General features: G+C 41.7%; 1 protein-coding gene across 5 annotated transcripts in view; it reads right to left on the bottom strand.

Moving 5' to 3' along the window:
* The window catches only part of LOC105473556 (shisa family member 6), a 333,829-nt gene that overhangs the window by 124,263 nt on the left and 183,493 nt on the right, over positions 1-26,073 (bottom strand). The window lies entirely within an intron of this gene.

Raw genomic sequence — 26,073 nt, 5'->3', positions numbered from 1 at the left:
GCTATAAATCAGTTGCACATGAATCTTCATCTTAGGGGAAGCCAACCTTGCCATAACTCCTACCTCATCATCTATGACTTAGATCCCTAAAGGTGAGTCATATTCTAGCCCGTTGCTTTCCAATAGTATTAATTAACAATGTCTTTTAAATAGAGTGAGTTCACTCCATAAGGCTATTGTTATGGACTGAATTATGCCCCCTCAAAATTCACGTGTTGAAGCCCTAACTCCCAATGTAACTATCTTTGGAGATAGGACTTTTAAGGAGGTAATTAAGGTTAAATGAGGTTATAAGGGTAGGAAAGTTTGATAGGACTGATGTCCTTATAAGACACAGAGCTAGGATGCTTCTCTCTCTCTCTCTCTCTCTCTCTCTCTCTCTCTCTCTCTCTCTCTCTCTCTCTCTCTCTCTGTCTCTACCTCCCAGCACAAACAGAGGAAAGGCCAGAGGAGCACACAGCAAGAAGGTGGCTGTCTGCAGGTCAGGAAGAGAGACCTCCCCAGACACCAACACTGCTGGCACAGTGGTCTTGAACTTTCAGCCTCCAGAAGTGTGAGAAAATAAATTTCTGTTGTTTAAGCTCCCCCGGTCTGTGTTATTTTGTGCCCAGTCTGTGTTATTTTGTTATGGCAGCCCTGGTAAACTAATACAGTTACTAATGAAACACTCTAGGTTTTTAAACATAATTTGATGTTTAATGTTTGGAGAAGAGTGAGGACGCAAATATGGTCAAAATAGTTTAGTTCGTGGAAATAATGCTTGGGTCAAAACAAGTCATGAAATAATTAGGAATTAAACAAAACCCATGTACCAAGCATCTGCCCTGTACCAAGCAGGGAATGAGTGATACAGCAACGGGCAATGCATAGCTCTGGCCCTCAGAAGGCAGGGTGGTATGAGACAATCTTGGAGAAAGGGTGGACAGTAAGTCTGGCATAAATCCTTATCGACCCTGACTCAACCTGCCAAGGCTCAAAACGTCACCATAAGCAGTGACATTATGGCTGGAGTCATCTGATCGCTATCTCCAACATCATAATCACCAGCCCCACCTTCACCAGCAGCACCCGTAGCTGCAGCCCCAATGTCGAAGAGACCCTGGTCAATCTCCCCAGGGATACCTAGGCTGTGTTGGTTGCTCTTCAAACCAAAACCACCACTACACCTGCTTACAAGAACCTTTCACACATTGGGACACATGCAATGGAATAAGAAAATGAGTCAGAGAAACACATGGCGTTAAAGAACCATGTAAGCAATGTGCCTAGGGAGCTCTGTTTTGAGGACATGGAAAAATGACAGACTGTTTTGCTACTTATTAGGGGAATCTTCCTATCTGACTGCTAAAGAGCCCTACTCACTGTTCCATCCCTCCATGCCAAGTGTGCTCATGGAACAGAGAACAAGTGTATCAACAACTTGAACCTGGGATAAAGAGCAAAGAAAATGTGTTACCGCAAAAACAAAAAATGCTGTACTAGAGTTCGTCACAGTAGCAGGCACTTGTGATATCCCACTTCTGATTTCAGACACTGTTATGAGGGGACAGTTCCCTGCAAGTGTAGGCTGATGCTGACCTGTGATCTACTTCAAGAATGTTCTGTGTTTATTTCCTGTTTATGCCTCGCTCTCAAATCCCTGGGAGTCCTCTCGGTCCTCATCCAAAGGCAGCCTGGAAGTCTGAAAGTGAATGGTCCTGGGGCAATTCTCAGCAACAGGGAGGTGACCAGCCTCCCATCCTTCAAGCCATCAATTCAATTCTGCGCACTTTCCAGAAGTGCTCAGAACGGCTCACTGAAGCCCCTGTTGTCTACAGCTAAAACCTTGGCAATGCAACCCTATATTATCTTTGTCTCTGCCTTCTCATTCTTGCATCTCCCGTCCCTCATTCCTTCCTTGGAATAAGCTTTCTGCACCCATATCTCTCCCTCATCCTCTGCTTTCAAGGGAATGGACTAAGACAGCCACTATTAAGCAACATGTGCTATACGCAGGAGCCTAATGATTTTTCTCCGAGGCCTTTTAGCTTTAGTTGGGTGGTAGCCATAATTTAGATGGCCATTGATGAGTTTCGCCTTTTGGTTGAAAAAACCACATTTCCAATAAGGGCATCACTGAGTTAAAGATAGAATTTTACCACTCTATTAGGCTCTTCAAATGTCTAAAATAGAATGCTTTACTAAAACAACTAAGTAAAATAAGTTATTGATAAGTAATATTCACTAGCATTGGGATTCATCCATGTGTTTATACATTCAACAACTATTTCTCAGTGTCTGCTGTGATCAGTCCTGAAGATATAGCAAAGTTCATGAGAGTGCCTCCCCTCATGGTGTTTAAAATCGAGCAGAAAAAGCACATTAAACAAGTCGTTAAATCGATTAGTATGAGTACAATCAAGAAAAAACAAAGGGATGCTGTTAAAGTGACTAATAGAGATCTGATAAAGAATAGGGATGTGGTGGAGTCAGAAATCCATAAGTAATTGTGAATTAATATTTCCAAGAGAATAATACAACTGTACGGCTGATAGAAAACCACATAGATATATAAACAGAAAGGTACAAGCCAGTGTCTGTATTAGTTTGCTTGGGCTGTCATAATGAGATACCAGACTGGGTAGCTGAAACAAAAGGAATTTATTTTCTCCCAGTTCTGAAAGCCTGGAAATCCAAGATCAAGATACCAGCAAGACAGATTTCATTCTGAGGCATCTTCTCTTGGCCTGTATAGGCTGCCATCTTGCTGTTGCCCATATGACCTTCTCTTTGAAAGTCCAAGGGGAGGGGTAGAGAGAGAGAAAGAAAGAGAGGGCCCAGACCCAAGAGGATTTTTTCCCCCTGGAAGAGCTCCCCAGGCATTCAGCCTCTGGCCTTCGACATTCAGCTGCAGGTTACCCTCAGAATCAACATCTATCCTGAGAAGCTCTGGTGTTTCCCCAAGTCTGGCTACATATTAGATAGTCCAATCAATGCTAACACAATTTGGTTTTTGAGGGAAATAGTTTTGTCATAATACTACATCCTTCTATTGTTTTTAAATAAAAAGGAAAAACAAAAAGAAAGCTGTACATCAGGTAAAGCAACACTCCATGTTGGCCTGATGCTTTATGAAGTTTTGGGAGGTAAGCATGGAGGCACCTTAACACCAGTTTTTGAGCAAAAGTTCTAGAAGCTGGTTTAGAACTACACACCTATGGGTACACTTGATGAAAACTGCAAAAGGCTATGACAGGCCCAGAAATATGACCAGCAACCCCGTGAGCCTTTGGGGCATCTGAAGGAATTGAAAAATGATATCCCCTTCAGATGAACAGTAAAAGCCAAGGTACTGGAATTCTCTTTGTTCTGCCTGGCATTTGGGGGTGTCCAAGGACCTGTGTTTTTAACAAAGATGACTTTATGACTGTTTTAAGGATTGAACAGATTCTTGTACGGGGTGCCAGGTTTCAAGTTAGGTCCTCTTAGTATAAGCTCTCTTTTCTGAATCTAAACCGATTTGCCTTGTCATTTCTAAAAATCTAGTAGGTTTCTGGATATTGTAAAGATACTGAGGACAGATACAATTGTGTAAATTTCATAGTGTTTTATTTTGAGGTGAGAGTTTTGTTATAGTTTATAAAATATATTTTCCTATTCAGACCTCAGGGCTATTTAGGAACCTACAAATAAATGTGATTCCCAGCAGCTTCAATTTTTGATATTCCAAAAGTTAATAATCTTTAAGTTAAATATAATGTGATATTATTCAGCAAAAAGAATGTTTTTCCCTTTTAACTTCTAACAAATTGTGTATCTAATGTTTAAAAATACGGAAAAAAAGTGATAATGTAAAAATGTGGAATAATTGTGGCTAAAGAACAAAAAATCACTTGCTAAATAAAACACATTCTTATGGTTAAAAAAAAAGAGAGAGAGGGGGAAACAGAGAGATATATATAGAGAGAGCTCATAAGTTCTCAAGTCTCTCTTTTGAAGACACTAATCCCATTATTAGGGCCCCATCCTTGTGACCTCATCTAACCCTAATTATCTCCCAAAGGCCTCATCTCTCAATACCATCACTTTTGGGGTTACAACTTGAACATATGAATTTTGAGGGGATATATTTAGTCCATACCAGTGCCTTTTTCAACAACTTTTAACTGTTTGCCAATCTCTAAAACCTGTGAAATAGGCTAGGGTACGAAGATTTAGAAATGTGGTAATACATTCTCCCTTCCCTGTCCTCTGCTTTGGATATTTCTTTGCATTTCAGATTCAAAGACCATTTAAATACACTAGATGATAGAGACTAGAACAGTGTGTTGGACAGAAACATCTTAAAACATAGGAGAAAATGGTAATAGGTACAGTTAAATAACATATAAATCTTACATGTCTTATGTAAGTCTCTCTTGTACCTAGAGAAAAATTCTAAATGTGACACAATGGACACCTGAAAAAACTAAAAAAGAATTTGTCTAAACTTAGTCACACCTCTTGTTTTATGCTCAGAAACATGGGAATGCTATGTTTATAAACCTGTAAAAGTAATTGATTTTAGGGGCTGTCAAGTGGCTGGGGAGATCATGCCAAGGTCAGTGTGCATTGGTGTTAGACACCACTCCAAATATGAAAAGAATACAGACTTGTGAGAAAATTAGGGAGGAAAAATATTTAACCCAGGTGATTAGAAAAAGTGTTGCCGGCTGGGCATGGTGGCTCACGTGTGTAATCTCAGCGCTTTGGGAGGGTGAGGTGGGCAGATCACCACATCAGGAGTTCAAGACCAGCCTGGGCCAACATAGAGAAAGCCCGTCTCTACTAAAAATACAAAAACTAGCTGGGTGTTGTGGTGGACATCTGTAATCCCAGCTACTCAGGAGGCTGAGGCAGGAGAATCGCTTGAACCCGAGAGGCGGAGGTTGCGGTGAGCCGAGATTGCGCTACTGCACTCCAGCCTGGGTAACAGAGCGAGACTCAGTCTCAAAAAATAGAAAAAGAAAAAGTGTTCCGAAATAAGAAATGTCCTGGGATATACTGCATGTGATTCTGGGCATGCTGGGAGTAATGCGCACTGATTCTGACCTCTCACAACCATTTTTCCTTCTTTGACAACAGCCTCTTGATTTCATCCTGGGAAATTACCTATTTTTCCTTTGGCGCAGTCTTGTTTGGATGGCAGATCCCCAGATCAAGTCCCTAAGATGTTCTCCTGGAGCTCTGCATCTTGAGTAGAGTAAACAAACAGCAGAACAAGGATGGGTGAATGTCATTCAATCCATCGGGTCTCTCTTACAAGTGGATTCTCTAGAGTATCCAGGGTCCTGAATGTTTCTAAGCCAGAGTTTTAGTTTATTTTTTGAAGGTTTTCTGAATGTAACCTTTTAAAAAATATATAACAGCTAGGTATATACCCAGTAATGGGATTTCTGGGTCAAATGGCATTTCTAGTTCTAGATCCTTGAGGAATCGCCACACTGTCTTCCACAATGGTTGAACACGCACATGCATGTTTACTACGGCACTTTTCACAATAGCAAATACTTGGAACTAACCCAAATGTCCGTCAATGATAGACTGGATCAAGAAAATGTGGCACAAATACACCATGGAATACTATGCAGCCATAAAAAAGGATGAGTTCATGTCCTTTGCAGGGACATGGATGAAGCTGGAAACCATCATTCTCAGCAAACTAACACAGGAACAAAAAACCAAACACCACATGTTCTCACTCATAAGTGGGAGCTGAACAATGAGAACACATGGACATAGGGAGGGGAACATCACACACCGGGGCCTGTCAGTGTGTTGGGGGCTAGGGGAGGGAGATCATTAGGAGAAATAGCTAATGTAGATGATGGGTTGATGGGTGCAGCAAACCACCATGGCACCTGTATACGTATGTAACAAACCTGCACATTCTGCACATGTACCCCAGAACTTTAAGTATACTATAAAAAAAAATAGCTGTATTGAGATACAATTCACTCATTTGAGGTATATGATTCAATGGTTTTTTGTGTATTCACAGAGTTGTGCAACTATTACCACAATCAAATTTAGAACATTTTCATCACCCACAAAGAAACTCTGTACTCATCAGCAGTCACTCTCCATTTCCTCCTGCTCTCCAGCCCCAGGCAATCAATAATCTACTTTCTGTTTCTATAGATTTGCCTATTCTGGATATTACATATGAATGGAATCATACAATATGTGTATATATATATTTTTAATACAACACTGGCTTCTTTCACTTTGCATAATGTGTTCAAGCTTTGTGTCTGTTGTAGCATGTGTTCATTCTTTTTATGGGTAGACATATGCTATTGTATGAATGTGGTATATTTTATTTGTCCATTAATCAGTTGATGAATTGACAGAGATAAAGTGGCTTCTCTCCTTTGTTTTTATGAGTTATTCTATGTCCTCCCAATAAATTCCTTCTCTAGTTAAGTTAGGCAGGGTCAGTTACCATTGCTTGAAGCTAAATAACTGTAACAGATCAAATTTTCTCTATAACTGCCCATATAGAACATATATTTCAGATGCAGTGTTCCCTAGGGTTTAGGTGGCATGCAGCCCTGTCTCATTCAACTTCAAACTTTCTTTACAGGACTTTCAGTGAAGTAGGCTGAGTGTAAACATCATGGCAGCAAAGCAGAACTTACAGATAATTGAGTGTTTTGACTGTTGATTCAACAGTCCCATTCTCACTGACTCAGAGGAGTCCACCCTACTGAGTGTTGCGAGAGAAAAGCTCATGGCCAACAGCAGAACCTATCCTATGCAGTAGTATGAAGTCACAGAAATCCATTTTTATTTTTAATCCTTGTGGCTTCCTCTCAATAAACCATTCTTCCACCACCACCTCAATGCTTTTATCCTTTCTTCCCTGATCTCTCAACTTCCATTTTCACGGAAGAACCCAATATTGGTTTTATAAACCCTCAGGGTGAGTTTGAATCTTTTTTTTTTCCCCTCTTACAAGCAAATTTGCTTTTAGGATTCTAGTGTACCTAAAGAGCACTCTGTTAATGGCAAGGCATTTGACCTCAGTTTGTTATATCTATATAATGGGAATGTGGGGTGGTTGGACAGGCCAGTGATGTTTCAACTTTTGTTAGCAACAGAACCAATTCTTCAAGTGCTATCATAGGTGGAAGCCTAAAACACAGGTGAGCCCAAGGAAGAGCTACTCTGTTTTTGTTTTTGCTTTGTTTTTGTTGTCTTTTTAACTTAGAATACCTGTCTGCCTTTCAATGGTACAGCATGCCCGGGTGTGTATGTAGACTGAATAACTTAGGTTTAAGGAAACCTGCTGTTGGAGAAACAGGGAACGGATAGCTCTTGGACAAGATCAACCCCTACAGTGGGGTTTTCTGAAACATGGGGACCAAGTCACATGCTGGAAGTTTGAAGAAGGAATGGATCTAAAAAACATCTTGGACTCAAGAGATTAAAGAAACAAAATTAGCAGCTGGCAGTGTCCACAATATCATTTCCTCTGGAAGCATGCTTCCTCCTCGGACCATAGGAAAAGTTGGATTTAGTATGCAGTTGCAAATACTACATCTTTTACTCAGTTGATATACCTCCATCATTGAGCAAAGTCTGAGGCAGCCACAGAAACCTGTGTGGTGGTGGGTGTGGGTAATGGGGACAGAACCATAAAGGGCAGCTTATCCTGCTCCACACTCCCCTCTCTGCTGTTTCCTGTGTGGAGGGTATAACTGTCTACCAAGGGGACTGCATCCATCTAGGAATTCTGGACAGTGAGCAGCAGCGAGGAAGTACAGTCCTCAGTGGTATGGAGCAGAGTGGGGAGATGTGAACAATCAGAAGAGCAAGCTGCTGGGCTGATGACTAAGGGAGGGCTTGAGAAGAGAATCCCGTCTTTCCAATGGAAGAAGGTGTGGGAAGCTGATGCCAGGTGACAACATAATCTACGCTTCAGTCCCTCCCCAGATTATCCCAAACCTTGGCACCCCAGCCCTGTGTCAACCAGTCCCCCGCCCAATGAGGGGAGACTAACTTAGCAAATGCCCATTCCAGCCACAAAGGCTCCTCTGTGACAAGCTGCTCTGATGTGAGGATGCTGCTTCCGTCAAGCCTCTTTCAAAAGCCTCGTGCTGTGCTGTGTGTGTCAGAACAGGCTTGGGAAGGGATAACACTTCTCCTGCTCTGTTTGTGTTCTTTGCTCTTCCAAAGTAAGAAGCCTTCAGAATGAATGAGGCAACAACGGGGTTCACACCCTACCTCTGAGTAATGCTGTAGGTGCCTCTGGTTCTTATTATGCCCAGCTGCGTCCAGAAATAGAAGTCCGTTGGTATGCGGACACCATGGAGCCCAGGTCAGCCGAGGTAAAGGTGAGCCCTCATGCTGCCATAAGATATAAACAGGGCTCTCCTGAGGCAGCCTCTACACTCCCTCACTCCCTTCTCCTGCATCTTTTCTTCAATGATACATCAGTCAGGATAGGGTGGATTATGCTGGAGTAACAAACACCCCCAAACCTCTCATGACGCCAAACAAAAAAAGTTGATTTCTTGTTCATGCTACGTGTTCACTGTGGATTAGCGGAAGGCAGGATGAGAGCATCTCTTCATCATAGTCCCTCAGAGACTCAAACTTTGCTGGTGCCCTGCCAGGGGCCTCTGAAGGGCCTTGCAGTAAAACACTGGTCCTGGAAGTAAGACTTCAATTCTACTCACATAGGCCACAACCAGTCTCGTGGCCTCGCCCAATCACAAAAGGGCCAGAAACTGCAGTTCTCCCATGGACTCAAGAGTGGGGAGATCCAGAAACGTTCGACAAATAGCCCTAATGACTAACATCGATGGAAAGAATGTAGTTTTAGGGTCAGAAAAACTCTGGGTTATAATCTTAACTCTGCTCTTCTTAGCTGTGTGACACACAGCAAATTATTGAAGTCTGTGATCCTCAGTTTCCTCATCTCAAAAGTGAGGAAATAATACCTTCCTTGGGGCATCTACTAGTGTTTACCACAGAAAATCGGTCATCGACAAACATTAGTTCCTTCTTCCTTTTCCTATTCAAATACCTGATCACAGGTAACTATCTTGATGGACATGATGTAATAATCACTTTCAACCTGAAGGCTAAATGCAGATAAACATTAAAGTTTTTTGGGTTTTTTTTCCCAACTCCTATGAGGGTTATTTGAATTTTTAAATTTTTTATTTATTTATTTTTGAGATGGAGTTTCACTCTTGTCACCCAGGCTGGAGTGCAATGTTGCGATCTCGGCTCACTGCAACTTCTGCCTCCCGGGTTCAAGCGATTCTCCTGCCTCAGCCTCCTGAGTATCTGGGATTATAGGCATGTGCCACCAGGCCCGGCTAATTCTTTTTTTTTTTTAGGTAGAGATGGGGTTTCTTCATTGTTGGTCAGGCTGGTCTTGAACTTCCGACCTCAGGTGATCCACCTGCCTCGGCCTCCCAAAGTGCTGGGATTACAGGTGGGAGCCATAGCACCCAGCCGGATATTTGAATTTTAATTGGCAAAAAGTTCAAGTGGACAGATGGACTTTGAACACTATGGGATGAAACTTTCTGAACTGGTTCCTATGGTTCCCTCCCCCAACCTTAACACCTGTGTGAAACGCCCTCCCATTGTGACTTGCAAAAGTGATGGGATAGCACTTCTGAGATTAGGTAATACAAGACTGTGACTTCCATCTTATTTGTATTCTCTCTATCCGGCCCTCTCTCTTGACCACTCTGATGATGCAGCTGCCATGTTAGAGGGGCCCATGTGGCAAGGAACTGAGGGTAGTGTCCAGATAACAACTGGCAAGGAACTGAGATTCCCAGTCCGACAGCCCACAAGGAACTGGATCCTGCCAGCAAACGCTGAGTGGATTTGAAAGCGGATTCCTCCCCAGCTGAGCCTTCAGAAGACTGTAGCCCCAGCAACTGTGTGATTGTAGCCCTGTGGGAAACCATGATCCAGAGGCACACGGCTAATCCATGACCAGATTCCTGACCAAGAGAAGCTATGAAATAATCAATGTGTGTTGCTTTAGCCCCCAAGTTTTGAAATAATATGTTATGCTGCAATAGATAACTAATACAAACACTACTGAATGCCAAGCATTCTGCTTAGCACCATAGCCCCAGATGGGTAGGACATATCCCTGCCTTAAAGAGACAACCTTGCTGTCACCACTCAGTCCTCATACTCAGCGTCCCTCCTTCAAACAAGGACAGACCTTGCATTGAATCTGGTGTGGCCATGCTCAGAGTGGGCCTTTTCAGGACGTATATGTTCCTCCTTTGACTGCAAATTTCCTCATGCTGAACTCTACCTTCACCATTATAAAAGACTGAGCACATCCACATTTTTCATCTCTAATCAAGTTCTTTGATCAGAGACAATTTGGTGTGGTGCTTAAAATCACAGATTCTGTTATCAAGCTTGGTTCCATCACTAATTAACTGTGTGTCTCTGGGAAAGTTAACTCACCTCTCTGTGCTTCAGTGTTGTGTGTAAAAGGGGATGAAATAGAACTTGAGATAGGAGAGGGTAAAATGTGCATAGTCTAGTAAAGAGTGTAGCCTAGTGACTGGGAGATGGGTAAGTGCTTAATAGATGTCAGCTGTCACTAATCTCAGACTTCAAGCTTCATTCTACAGGCAGAGTGTTTGTCTGGTGAGTATCTATACTCTCTCATTGCTATTCTAGTCCCAGCAATTACACTCCATCTAAATTAGTAGACTAGGGGCAGCTGGAGCCAAGAATGGTCATAATTCAGTTCAACTCTATTTATGAGCTGTTCCCTCGCCTCCACCCAAGAACAGGGTGCCATGAATCCATGCCAGGCATTGTATGTGAAGTTTTTTTTGTTTTTTTTTTTTCTACTCATATGGTGGACTTGGGTTTTCTGTCCTCTCCACCTCCTTTTGACCCTTACACCACTGACCTTTTGCCGGAAGCAAGTCCTTTAGTACATTAATCCACCTAAGTAATGTCATGAACACAGCCCATGAGAGGCAAGTTGTGCAGAGGATATTTTTAGTTAATTAATTAACTAAGTAGTTAATTAACTTGAGGATGTTTCACCCTGAGCAGTGAGGGTCTAAGGTGAGACAGGACTGGCCAGTGCAGCACTGAGGGTGTCAGTATCATGAGTTGGGATGGAAACTGGCAGAATAAAGCTTAGGCTGGAAGGTGGAGGAGTGGACAAGGGAAGGGGAAAAGATATGAAAGAGGAAGGGTCGGGCACGGTGGCTCACGCCTGTAATCCCAGCACTTTGGGAGGCCAAGGTGGGCGGATCACAAGGTCAGGAGTTCAAGACCAGCCTGGCCAGCATGGTGAAACCCCATCTCTACTAAAAATACAAAAAATTAGCCGGGCGGGGTGGTGGGTGTCTGTAGTTCCAGCTACTCTAGAGGCTGAGGCAGAAGAATCGCTTGAACCTGGGAGGCAGAGGTTGTAGTGAGCCGAGATTGCACCACTGCACTCCAGCCTGGGCAATGGAGCGAGACTCTGTCTCAAAAAAAAAAAAAAACAAAACACAAAACAAAACAAAACAAAAAAACAAACATATGAAAGGGGGGTTGTTCTGGGTGTCACTGACTGAACAACCAAAGAGGAACTTCAGAAAAGTTTTGCATTATCCCCAGGGCTCTGGGGCACATTTCTAATTTACAAACATAACACTACTAGTAGTTTCTGGTAATGACTTTCCAGCCCCTACAAGGGTGGAGAGACAGGATGGCAACGTGATGTTGTTATTGTTGTTTTCTGCCAAGAAGGGTTGTGGATAAACAAGATGGAGAAGGTGAGAAAATGAAGGTGGAAGATCTGGAATATCTGGGTCAATGGATAAAGATGGAAGGATAAAGAAACGCTTTCTAATCCTCTCCAACTTTCCATGTGGTACCATTCCTCCAACTTTCAGAATTATTTAACACCATGAGTCACATCCAACAAATATTTGCTGCTCATTGATCATGTAAAAAGCCTCTATATACTCTAAGTTTATTAAGATATTTATCTAGACTTATTAAGTTTTGAGAGTCGTTCAAAAATAAATATAATATTTTCTTGCGGTGCTGTGAAGATAAACACTTTATAGAATCTCACATTCTATTTCCAACAGAGGTGCTCTGGACAAAGCCATCTGCCTTACACAGCATCGTTCTCTGTAGGTGTGTACTGCACCCATCATCTCTTGCTAAGACATCATGTTTTGCTTTCTACAAATCTACTTAACTTCCTCTTAAATCACTTACTTTTCATTTTTGCTATTGGGGAACATCATATGGTTCATACTTGCCATAATTATTCTCTGTCATTCCAATTAGAATTGCCTTTGACTGATTCTAAAACTACATCTTTCAAGCTACATAAGCTCCTGCCTAGTTCATGAATGCCAGAATTGTGGCTAATAGATATTTCTTCTTATATGGCCCCTTTCTATGCTTAGAATGCTTGGCACTTTCAGGATTTCCCTCTCACCTTCTGTCATTATTTTTAAAAAAAGACTGAAATTCTTAGACTCTCCTTCTTGGAAGGTCACTCATGTTTTCGCTGGTGTGGTGAACATTTGTTTTTGCCATCGAATATCCATGCATCCTCTTTCTGGAAACCACTTCCTGGTTTCCTTGAGGGAAGTAACACCCACCCTTACTCTTAGCTTAATGGTTGAGGTGAATTTGTGCTCATTCCACAGTGAGAGCATGTTCAAGGCTCAAGTTGATTGGTGCATAGCTCTCTCCTGTCTACAATGAGTGGTTCAGTGTTGGGCTTAGGATTCTATCAAAGCTAATGAGATACAATGGGTGTTGCACTGGGGCTGCAGGGGAAGAGATTTTTGCTTTTCTTGCAGTACAAAAAACCTAGGGGATTTAAAGGCTGGAGCTGCCATTGCCATCTGGCTACAACCACCATCTGGCTTATCACATGATGTCCACAAAGAAAGCCAATGTAACTGAAGACACAGTACAAAAGATTTAAAAAATACCTGAGGTGCATGACAGTATTTTTGAGGTCCAAATCTAGTGGTGCCTAAAACTGGATGTAGCCCTGAGGTTTTCATCTTATATAAACCAATAATTTTTCACTTTAATTAAGCCAATTTGGGCTGAATTCTCTGTCACTTGAAGCCAAAGGAATTCTTTATTAGTGAAAAGGCATTTTTTTTAATGTCTGAAAATGTGGCTATCTGAAAAATCGAAGGCAGAGGAACAAAAGCTGGAAATGGAAATGATGTAGAATGACTACTGCCAGCCCTATTAACTATAAGATGAGGAAGCTGAGGGCCAGGGAGGGGAAGTCTGTGCCTGTGCTAACAACATAGGCGCTTAGTGGTAGAGAGGAGCATGACCTAGATTGGCCATCCAGTTCTCTTTGTCACCTCCTCCCACGAAGACTGAAATGGGCTCTCATTTTCTACAAGGGTGACCTTTCTGGTTTGTTTCCAGCCACCTTCAAGAGCTCACCATGCTGAGTTACCTCTTTTGTCCTTCTCCTGCTTCTCCTTTGCTTTCTTCTTTCTCCTATTTGATGTAGATTTATTTCTTTAAAAATTTTTATTTTGAAAGATTTCAAACACATAGGAAGAACAGAAAATCACACATAATATGTGGCTAAATCTAGATTTAACAAATGTTAATATTTTGTCATTTCCTCAGTTTTTTGCTTTTTTTTTTTTTTCTTTTTGAGATGGAGTATGGCTCTGTCGCCCAGGCTGGAGTGCAGTGGCGCGATCTCTGCTGACTGCAAGCTCTGTCTCCTGGGTTCATGCCATTCTCCTGCCTCAGCCTCCCGGTAGCTGGGACTATAGGTGCCCACCACCACGCCTGGCTAATATTTTGTATTTTTAGTAGAGACGGGGTTTCACTGTGTTAGCCAGGCTGGTCTCAATCTCCTGACCTTGTGATCCACCTGCCTGGGCCTCCCAAAGTGCTGGGATTACAGGCGTGAGCCACCGCGCCCGGCCTGTTTTTTTATTTTAAAAAACGATAAGACATTTCAGTTACAGGTGAAGTCCCACTGCTTCTTCCTTCCCTTCTATCCTATCCAGCAGTAGCTACTATCTTAAATGTGGTTGTATTTTTCTTAATTGTGCTTTGCACTTTAAATCACAAAGAATAGATACTTCAGTATTGGGCTTTATAATTGTAGGCCAATAGTATTGTACATATCCTGTCGCAGCTTGCTTTTCTTGGTGTTATGTTTTGAGATTTATTTATGTCGATGGAGGTAGATGTCTCAGTCTTTATTTGTGTTATAATGTATCTATTTTGTCATATCTCATGAATGATAGTTTAGCTGGTTATAAATTGATGGTTGATGGTGATTTCATACACAAAATCCTATATTGATGGTAAGTTTATCTCATCACATCATTTGGCACTATTGTGTATGCTGAGAAGTCAACTGCCAGTCTGAATTTATTTCTATGTAAGAAGCCTAACATTAATTTCTATCTGCTTTAAAATGTTACATGTGACGTTGGATTTTGATTATTTCACTTCCTCCATGGTCATTCATCAATGTTGAAAAGTACTTTACCATGATCTATTTAAAGACCGTTTCTTCCATATTCTGTGTCCTTTCATTCCGAAACTCTTTTTTTTTTTTTATTATACTTTAAGTTCTAGGGTACATGTGCATAACGTGCAGGTTTGTTACATATGTATACTTGTGCCATATTTGTGTGCTGCACCCATCAACTCGTCAGCACCCATCAACTCATCATTTACATCAGGTATAACTCCCAGTGCAATTCCTCCCCCCTCCCCCGTCCCCATGATAGGCCCCGGTGTGTGATGTTCCCCTTCCCAAGTCCAAGTGATCTCATTGTTCAGTTCCCACCTATGAGTGAGAACATGCGGTGTTTGGTTTTCTGTTCTTGCGATAGTTTGCTGAGAATGATGGTTTCCAGCTGCATCCATGTCCCTACAAAGGACAAAAACTCATCCTTTTTTATGGCTGCATAGTATTCCATAGTGTATATGTGCTCTTATCAGATATATGTGGGATCTATACATTCTTCTATTTAGCCTAATCTTTTCTTTTATACTTGCTTGCTACTTTGCAGTCTAATTTCCTCACATTTATTTTCCGACCTACTAATTCTTTCTCCAGGAGTGTTTAATCCATTACTTAATCTAACCTTTGGGTTTTTAATTTTATTTACTACTTTTCCCATATCTAGATGTTATATTTGGTTCTTTTTCAAAGTTACCTGTTTTTTTAAACAGGATCTTTTTTTTTTATTAATAGCTTGAATCCCTTTCTTTACATTTTTATTGAATTACAATTCAACAATTTTAAATACACTTTTTATATTCCTTTTTAGATTCTTCTGTTCAAGTGCTAGAAGTCTTAATTATTTTGTAGTTTCAGTGGCTGTGTGGTGAACTGATCTTTTGTGGAATGTTCTTTTTTCTTTCAGAGAGTCTGTGGCTTGCCTTTCTAGTATGTTTCTGCTTTTGTCTACCGAGCACCCTGGGAATATCACTGTCAGATAATCAATTTTTTATTATTTCTTTTATGATATACTTTCACTTTGACCTTGAAGGTTCCCTGACAGTATAAAAATCAGACTTTAGACCTTTAAGAAATGCAGCGCTTGGTTTGATTTCTAGGAAAAAAAAAATTCCCCAAACAGATGCAGTTAGCAAGAGCTCTTACTTGTCACTGCCTTGCTCTGATAGGCATATATATATATATACACACACACACACACACACATATGTTATGTAGAAACGCAATCCTTTGAGGGTTCTTGTTTTATGCTTCCCACTTTGCTCAGGTCCAGAATTTTGTGTCTTTTCTCTACATGGGAGATAAAATCTAACACTGGACGTTATTGGCATCAAAAGCACTCACTCCTTTTATAGCTACAAAACCCATGCAGACATTTACTGGTCTGGTTTTAATTCCCTCTGGTTTTTTTTTTTTTTTTTTCCCCTGGAATCTAGGAATTTTCCCTTCTTTCTTGTGACTGTAGCCATGCATTTTAACCTACCCAGCAATTTTTGGTATGCATAGGTTAAGGGATTTCAAGCTATCTTGGTGTATCTAACCCAGCTCATGCTCCTTCCTGGATTCCCTTGGCCATGTTTTTCTGTTGAGGCTACTGCCAAGTCTCTGTGAAGTCTGTGAAGATCTCCTGGCCTGGATGTACTTTTTTTTCTTTTTTTTTTTTTTGAGACAGAGTCTTACTCTGTTACCCAGGCTGGAGTGCAGTGGTGGGATCTTGGATCACTGCAACCTCTGCCTCACAGGTTCCATCAATTCTCTGTATCTTAGCCTCTTGAGTAGCTGGGACTACAGGTGTGCACCACCACACCCTGCTAATTTTTGTATTTTTTAGTAGAGATACACTACCATAAGTTTCACCTTGTTGGCCAGGCTAGTCTCGAACTTCTGACCTCAAATGATCTGCCCGCCTTGGCCTCCCAAAGTGCTGGGATTACAGGCGTGAGCCACCGCACCCGGCCTGGATGTACTCTTGTAGGTACAGGGGGAATGTCTCAATCTTGGTTGAGCTCTGCACCCTCCTTCCTGGTGTTCCACTGGCTTAGCTGACTGGGTTTGGTAGTGGCTTGTCTAGGTCCCTCAAGTCACTCACAGGTATGGTCTTGTACCTCCCTGTGCATCCCTCTTGCCTCTCATTTTTGTTGCTCCAGAGGCATGTCACAACTGTGGGGCTCTCTTGACACATGCAGTTCCTTGCCCCACCAGCCCGGTCAGGCTGCAGATGGAGAGATGGAGAATGCCACTGCTTGCTTTCATCACATGCTCAGCCTGAGAGAGTGGCATATATCACAGGTGCTAGCCTTACTATCCTGGGATCTGGCTTCCCAGGTGGCTGCCAGAGAGGCTAGGAGGTAAACCCAAAAGTCAAGAGAGTTGATGTCACACAGAATAAATTTGGTCAAAGGGAGACAAGAACTGGCATAATAATTCTTCTGCTCTCCTCCCCTAAGATAGACTTCTCAAAGATGCAGTGGTTTCAGGCAGCCTCTTTCAAAACATCCTGAGAAACTGAGCAACCAATTGTGCTTATTACAAAAGCTGTGAGATAACCCTTTCCGTTTGCTCCCCTGCCTTGCCTGATTCACCCCTATTTTTTTCTACACTCTGGCTTTTCTGGAGTCGTACTCCCCGATCTACTCTTAACACCTAACAATCTGCCTCATGCTCCATTTGCAAAGAAACTCAGGCTAGGATTTGCTATCTTACTGGAACCTGTAACTCCTCTCTGTTTTTAATCAGGCAGCAACTGAGGGAAGACAGAAGGCCTCTGAGGGAAAAGTATGTTCATTCCATTTTTATTTTACATGGATGTCAGCCTTGAACAGACTCTCAAAGCTTCCACACTTTCTACCTCGTGGCTGTGTCATGTCTTGGTGCTGGATATGGGTAAAATGGAGACAGTGAATGGTAATGGCTTGGAGTACAAGACCTAGGCAGTGCTGTAGGGAGCCAGCCTCTAGATTCACGGTATGAGCTGTAAGTCCTTGAACTGTACAACCCTTTCTTTGGTTTACATAATAAACGTTAACAGTAGACATTGATGGGGCCCAAGAAATCCCCCTGGTGCTGTTATTTCCTCTTTCTTTTTGTTGAACAAATTATCTTCTCAGCCATGCCTCTGCTGAATCTGCAGGATTCCTCTGATAGTAATCTTCGTTTTAAATTTAAGGCTCTCTAAAATTTCATTGTAAAAACAATGTTCTTAACACAGTGCTTTATCACCTGAAAATGTTATATGGAAACATTTAATAATAAAATCTCAGAATATGAGAGGTAGAGGAGCGCCATCATAGTACAGGGTATACAGGAGAGATTCAGTACCTACTACAAGACTGAACAAATTGAAATGAAGGCACATAAAATGGTGAAAGATCTAGGAGAGTGGGATGAGGAGAAATGGGCTTCAGTCCCACAAGCAATAATCTAGGTCTCTTGAATAGGCCATTTAACCCATACAGTCCTGACATGGATATCTGAGAACCCTTTCTTTTCCTGTGAGGAGAAGCCCCAAGAAAGGTAAGAGACAGAATCCTACCTCCTGCTACAGAAGCTGGGAAGGGTCAAACATACCCTCTGTCAGCATCCTGGTAACCAGAGTGCAGGCAGGTAATCTAATCTTAGCCAAGTGACTGGTTTCCCCCCCAGGACTTTGAATCTAGAGCCAATGTTGCTATAAGGCAAGCGATCATTTGGAATTCATTTGGATGGTGGCAGTGTCATCTCCTCTTGGGACCAGGGGTGGTGACAATAGGGCCAGCTATTGGAAGAGCAGTGCCCAACCTTACCCTTCCTATGGCATGTTACAGATTCAGTTCTGACTCCCTTCCTTCTATTAATGCCTGCATCTTTTTTGAACGTGGAATTTCAGTATTGCTATGGAGCCTGAGACCTATGTAGTATCATTCCAATATGCATCTCTGCTGCTTAACTTAGAGTTAGTTTCTCTTGCAGGAACAAAAAACCCTACCATTGGAAGATCTAAAATTTCTCCTGCGTTCATAAAATCCTACAAACTGGTGTGCGACTCTTTGGAGAATGAAAAGTACTTTTATAGGCATGGTCTTATTTCATCCTCCACAAAACCATGTGAGAATGCTTTATTCAATGTTTTAGATGAATGGGGGCAAATGAAGATCACAGGGATTGGTGGCCTCCTTAATGTTACACAACCAGTCCAGTGGGGGCAGGGCTTATGCCCTGATGAACTCCTTGTACTTTGTGTTTGTTTGTTTGTTTTGAGATGGCGTCTCGCTCTGTCACCCAGGCTGGAGTGCGGTGGCGTGATCTTGGCTCACTGCAAACTCCGTCTTCTGGGTTCAAGCCATTCTCCTCCCTCAGCCTCCCGAGTAGCTGGGATCACAGGTGCCCACCACCACACCCAGCTAATTTTTGTATTTTTAGTAGAGACAAGGTTTCACCCTGTTAGCCAGGCTGGTCTTGAACTCCTGACCTCAGCCCATCCACTTGCTTCAGCCTCCCAAAGTGCTGGGATTACAGGCGTGAGCCACCACGCCTGGCCCCTTGTACTTTTTCTATTTCACCTTTGGAACCATGGCTGGGTTCATATGAGATAATGAACACAAAACTGCATTCTAATTTGAAGAGCACTGTATGACTGTTATTACAATCATAGGCCATCCAGGGAAAAGGTGGCGGAAATGGAATGCAAAGGATGATCTTCCCAATTCTAGTCCAGTGTCACTTCTATTATTCTGTACCCCCTCCCTACAAAGGAATGCTTTTATCTGATTAAATGTATAGGTTACCTTTTTTTGGGTACCTATTTTTACAGGTGGTTTTGGCATAGAAATAAGACATTCCTTGGCTATCTTTAAATAATTCAAGAAATCTTTGCGTGGTGTTTTTAAGAGCCACACGAAAGCATTTCCACTGCCACCCTAAACTCCTAACGGTTCATTCAAGGTAATCTAACTACAGCAGAAATTTAACCACATCTCTTAAGTGAATTTATAACATTGAATAATTTTTTCTAATTACCCCAACACCCTCCAAATTGTCCTAAAACTTTTCCCTTCTCAGTGCCTATCTCTCCTGCCCTTTCTTCTTGTTAAACCTAGTGACTTAATCACACATTCTTAACATTCCTGGAAGCCTCTCATCTTCCAGTGGAAGGAACAGACTAGATTAGTTTCTCAGTGCCAAGTAAGGGGAGGAATGGAGAGACAAGCAGCACCTCAATTAGTACAAACTGGTGAGCAGATGGAAATGGAGTGTAAATAAAATGATCTCCACTGACCATGCGAGACCCAAGTAACTAAGAAAGAAAATAACAAATTCATTATAAACACAACAATGTGATGGCAGCAGTAGGCAGGTGAGCAGTAGGCAGGGAAAGGTGATTCCTTTCGCATCAGCCTTTTCAACAAAGAAAATGACGGACAGTCTCATCCAGGGATATGCTTATGCCAATGCAGGGAAGGTGCGGATAGGGCAATGAGAGTCCTGATACCGAACTTATATTTAGATAGCACTTTACCATTTGCAAAGTGTGGTGGACAGTTTCTGTTTCCCTTTTATGTATGAGAAAATAGTCTCCAAGGTGTTAGTTAAGAGGGTTGCCAAGCATCACATAGCAATTAAGTGGTGAAGCTAGGAATCAAGCCAAGTGCTGCTGAGGGGCAGGGTGCAGAATGAAAACAGAAGGAAAAAAATAACAAAAGAGTAAGGAGAGATGATTAAGAAGGTAAGCGGGAAGAAATGTAACAAAGAAATCTCTCATGACAATGAAATGGAGTGAAAAAGGAGGATACTGATCAAATATTCACCATGATAACATGTCTTACCCTGTATGAAGTGGAGACAGCACAGCTCCAGCCAAGTAGAGATGGGACAAATGATAGACCATCAAAACTTGGACACCAAGATTTTTTTAAAAAAAATTCTCCATCATAACAATTTTTTTAAAAACCTCACAGAGCATAAAGAACCATTACTTACTTTTCACATTTTTTGGTGCTACTTTTGACATATTCTGTTCAGCTTCCAAAATTTGGAAGGCATTTGTTGTGAAGTTTGAGGGTTAGGGAAGAACACAGGTGAGCTGTATTTCACATGTACCTCTGCTCTCAAGATGCACTAATGTGTGTTTCTTCTTACTATTTTCTAACTGACCAAGTACTACGAGTAGTATTTTTACCTTCTTTTAAAAAACTGACCAAGTACCTTGAGTACATCTCCTTACTAACGTCCCTTTAAAATAGACTAAGCATTTTCCTAGATCTCTCCTCTGATAACAATGGGGACTGAATTCATTCAACTGGACACATACATCTGACCTCTGATTGGTTAATCACTTTGCTTTGATAAGGCTCCAATGCTAGCTCAAATTCCGGAAGCTCCATTCCTACCACAACCAAACTACCAGCAATGGCTCTGCTGAGAAGATGGTCCAAAGCAGCCTTCTATGTTTGTTTTGTATGTGGTAAAGCACAGCTGTTTTCAGGAGAAGAAGCCTGCGTCAGAAGGCTGCATCTTAGCCAAATCCTGGTCCGAGTAAAGATTGCATCTCTAAATTGTTCCCGGTCTCCAAAAGGCCAGCGCTGTCCTGGAGAATGTCCGCTGTGATTGTGAGAACCCCAGGGTGAGGCTCCGTGCTCCCCACACAAAACACTGTCTAGCTGGTTATCAGGTGGCAATAAAGAGTGCACTGCCAGTGAGGATGGCGTGTTACGTAATCTTGAATCAAAAATTTGAAACATAAATTACCCAGTAATGGATCCATATACTTCTTCAACCTACTTCTGTTTTCGGAATCAACCATCTCTTGGTGGGAATTTGGTTAATAATGACCTGTTTTGTTCATTAATAATTTGATCTTTCTGAAAAAAAAACCCTAGTCAAACTTATATTCCTTCATTTTCGACTCTGGCGAATAGACTAGTTTCTCAGTCACCACTCATGGTTTCATATAGAATAAACTGTATCTCCTTTTAGCATTTTCTGTCTCATGGAAGTAATATAATTGTTGTTGTTGTCAGTTTGCCAATCATATCCGTTTTCAAATGGCAGATTTCATATCATTTTATTTTAATTGTTTTGTTTGTTTTTTAAAATTAAATAGAGTATGAGCTTTCGAGTCAGATGGTTTTGGGTTCAAATCCTGAATCTCACTTTATTATCTGTGTAAACTTGGTTTTGATTTCTCTGGGATTCAGATTTTGTGTTTGCAAAGTGAATACTTACCTTAAAGGGTTGTGAAAGGGTTAAGTCAGACATAAAAATGACTTACATGAGGTAAACACTCCCAAAATGTTAGTTTTCTCCCCCCAGTTCAGTTTTACTATGTCTTTCTTGAATCTGACTTCAGACCAGAAGTCTGAAGTAATATTCAAGTAAGGATATGTTGTATTTTTTGACATAATCAAGATACATAAAGAATATAATGAATGTTCTTTGGTGTTTAAAAGCCAATGCATAAATTACGTTTTATTTATTTTTCACTAAATACAGGAAGTCCTAAATCTTTAAAATCCAAGTAATTTTCATTCAAAATGACAATCATTTTTAGAAGGCTGAGAATAATTTTAAAATGCATTACACATTATTATATTCATAAGTGGATTTCAAGATCCATACAGTTCTGCAGACATTTGTGAATTTCGACCAACGACTTTGCGATTTTTTGTAGAGGTGAGGTTTTGTCATATTGCCCAGGAGTTCTAGACCAGCCTGGGCAATATGACAAAACCTCACCTCTACAAAAAATACAAAAAAAAAAAAAAAAAAAAGATGGACCAGCCACCAAATAGTTCTGCATTTTACATCATCTCAAGTGAGTGTGGCCAACAATGCAAATAATACTGCTGTCTTGGAGATCCACCATGCAGATTACAATGGTAAAAGGCTCTAGTATGCCTTGCAGTAAACAAACAAATATACTTTAAATGCTAATGAATATTACATTATATACATTTACTTGGCTCTGGGACCCTTTTTGTTCATGGGACATCTATGCGCAGTACTATGAACTCAATGCCTGGATCCCCACCTCTCAAATTCCTATGTTGAAGCCTAAACAGCCAATGTGATGGTATCTGGAGGCGGGGCCTTTGAGAGATAATCAAGTCATGAAGGTAGAGCGCCCCCTAAATGGAATTAGCCATCTTATAAGAAGAAACATGAGAGAAATAATATCTCCCTTTCTTTCTCTCTGTGCCGCGTGAGGATATAAGGAGACGAAGCCCATCTGTAAACCAAGAAGCAATCCCTCACCAGACAATGGATCTATCACCTTGATCCTGGACTTTTAGCTTCCAAAACTGTGATAAATTAATGACTGTTGTTTAAACCATCAAATCTACGGTATTTTGCTCTAGCAGCTCAAACTCACTAAGGCAAACATAACAGAGGCCATCTCCTAGGAAATACAGTTTGGGAAACACTAACTTGTTAGATAATACCAAAATCCTATAGCAAAAAAATAACAACAGCAACAACAAAACAATAAGGAAAAACAGCAAAATTCACAGCAAAGCCTAGACCTATCAATGTAGTTTAATAGACATACGTGGCATAGTGAATGAACAACTTCATTAATAAAGATCTTGTTTACACCTTTTAAAATTATCAATAATGGTCTGGCTTAAGTAATGTATTCTACTTCATTAAACAACACTGTGGTCATTAGAGCTTAGGAGTAATTGTAAATTCATTTGAGTTTTAATTATTTTGGCTTTCACACAGGGACACAAGCCCAGTGAGTCAAGACTGTCAGCTGATACTTATGAAGCATAAATTATATTTTAGCTTCATTTATAATTACTTTTGCACCATGGATTATAAATAAATAGAATGTGGTATGTTCTAATGGTCAGAAGCAAGGGCTTGAAGTCAAATGGAGGTGAATTTGAGTCCTGATTCTCCAGATGAAGACTCCTAACTTCAACTATCTGTGCCTCTGTTTTATCAGATATAAAATGGGGATATTTCCTACTTCATTGGACTGTTTGAGGATGAAATTAGATCATATAAAAATACTTAGTATACCACCAGAACACATAATAATGCTGAATAAATGCTCCCTATTATTTTTTGAACTTTGGGTCATGAGTTTATTCATTTTTTTTTCTTTTTTCTTTTATTAGACAGAGTTTCGCTCTTGTCACCCAGGCTGGAGTGTAATGGCACGATCTTGGCTCACCACAACCTTTGCCTCCCGGGTTCAAGTGATTCTCCTGCCTCAGCCTCCCAAGTAGCTGGGATTACAGGCATGCGCCACCATGCCTGGCTAATTTTTGTATTTCAGTAGAGACGGTCTTTCACCATCTTGGCCAGGCTGGTCTCGAACTCCTGACCTCATGATCCACCCACCTTGGCCTCCCAAAGTGCTGCGATTACGGGTTTGAGCCACAGTACCCAGCCTGTTTTTTTCTTTTGTGAATAATAACCTTCTTTAGCCTCAGAATATATATAGTCACTGAAATACCAGTGTGGCCAGCAAGTTTCTGCATCCAGACTGATATTTGCCTACATGTCATTTATAAATCATTTTGCTTTCAAGTAAAAATCCTAAGGGATAGTAGTATTATATGTGGGTTTTTGAAGGTCTCCTTTCATACCTTATCACAAAGAGTGTGTTTCTGAGGACAGCTATAAAAACTACAGGGAGGCAAAGCAGCCACTTTGTACTCACGTGTACTTTGCAAGGTTTTGCAGTGACTGACATTTCAATGGAAGGGAGGGGCAGGGAAAGAATAGAAGCATAGTTTCTGTATCATTTAAGCTCCTTTAATGCCTCAACAGGAACCCAGTGGCATTCTGAGGGCTGCCTGGGTCAAGATGAATGCCTCCCAGGGTATGCCAATAAGAGTGAAGCAGGGCTGAGGTTTTGAGAGTCTGGTAGGGATATCCATCCAAGAACTTTCCTAGCAAAGTCAAGAATGAGATATTGCAAACTGGTGTGTCCCAATACTCTTTTGCAGCATTTTTTCCCCTGGCCCATCTTTATTTTAGGGTCTGGTAAAGATTTCAGAAGAAAAGAAGCAGGAGCAGGAGGAGAAGGAGGAGAGGAGGGAAAGGAGGAGCAATGGGAGGGGAGGAGGAGGAAGGGGAGAAGAGGAAGAAGAAGGGAGGAAGAGGAACTGGAGGAGGAGAAGGAGAGAGAAGAGGAAAAGGTAGAAAGGAAGGAAGGAAGAGAAAGGGAAAGAAAAAAAGCCCTCAACCTCCCAGTTTTAGTTTTGGCTAATAAGTCCCTGGTAGATGGATGACCTCCATCTTCAGCCCTTCCTGGGTGCATATCTCTTTGCACTGTGACTGTGTAGCGCCTCCCATCGGAGATGGGGTCTATTTTTCCACCTCTTAAAAGCTGAGCTGGCTATGTGTCTGTCTTTGGCCAATAGAAGAAGGCAATGCGATGTTCCAGTTCTGAGGCTGAGACTCAAGAAGCGGAACATGCCTCCGCCCTCCCTCGGAAACACGGCTGGGCTGCTGGCCAGAACAAGCCCAAGTGAGCCTGTGGGATGATGAGAGGCACGTGGCCCTAGTGTCCCATTCACAGAGGCTGATCCAGTCTGCCAACCTCCAAGAACCAAGCACAGCCACATGAGAGAAAAACCGGCCAGCTGAGCCAGCCAGATTGCCTCCCCATGTAGATGGTGGTCGTTGCATGCCCCAGTTCTGGGACGGTTTGTACACAGCAGTAAAGAAGGGACAGAGAAACCAAAGCCAGTGTCTGGTGGTATTGCCCTCCCTTTGTTCTGGCTCTTCCTTGAATGTCTGGGCAATGGCCTCTGAGCTTGAATGTCACAACTGGAGTTTCCCAGCCATCAAGCAACTATGAGGGCGAACATAGACATCCTATTCTATAGGGCAGATAAACTCTGTTAGTTTATACCTGGTTTTCTGTTACTTGCAGCTCAACACTACCCTGACATGAAATGAGGTATCATCGAAAGTCTGACTGGAGTTAGGGTGATCTGTGATGGCAATTACAGAATGACATGTTGGAAGGAGATAGTGTCCTGGGATTTATGGAATCCAAGTGCATGCATTCACTTATTCCTGAGTGCCCAACTGCAGACCTGTGTGTGGAGAAAGCCACGTGGGTAGGAATCACAGCCTATGGGCTCTTACAGTTGAGAAGTGTGTGAGAAGTAGCCAAGTCCTGCTTTCCCCTCAGTAAACTCCTTGATGGCATCTTGTGACAGGATCCTCATTACAAGGCAGCTCCTTCACTAATGTTAGACAGTGACTTCTACTTAAGCCATAATCTGCCTACTTGTTGCGTGCATGCCCTGGTCACATCCCTACTTTCCAGTGCTTCCTAGATTGTTCCTTGGAAGCCTGCCTGCATGTAAAGGAAAGAGAGGCCACACCTGGGTCCAGGGGTTGGTGGGGATGGTGGAATGCACGGAATGCACGGAATGCAAACCACCAACCAAGTTCATAGAAATCTAAGTGTTCTTCGAAATCATGCTTCATTTCAAGAATGCAAAAATGTAGGAGAGTAAACAGAATCTTGGTTATTTTTAACATGAAAATCATATTTATATTTCTTACCAAGAAATAAATGTGGTCCTTGAGGGACCTATGCCACATTTATTTGG

Source organism: Macaca nemestrina, chromosome 17 (assembly GCF_043159975.1).
Source record: "Macaca nemestrina isolate mMacNem1 chromosome 17, mMacNem.hap1, whole genome shotgun sequence".
NCBI classification, from domain to species: Eukaryota; Metazoa; Chordata; class Mammalia; order Primates; family Cercopithecidae; genus Macaca; species Macaca nemestrina.
The sequence above is the reverse complement of the archived record's forward strand: the minus strand, read 5'-3'. Positions and strand labels throughout refer to the sequence as shown.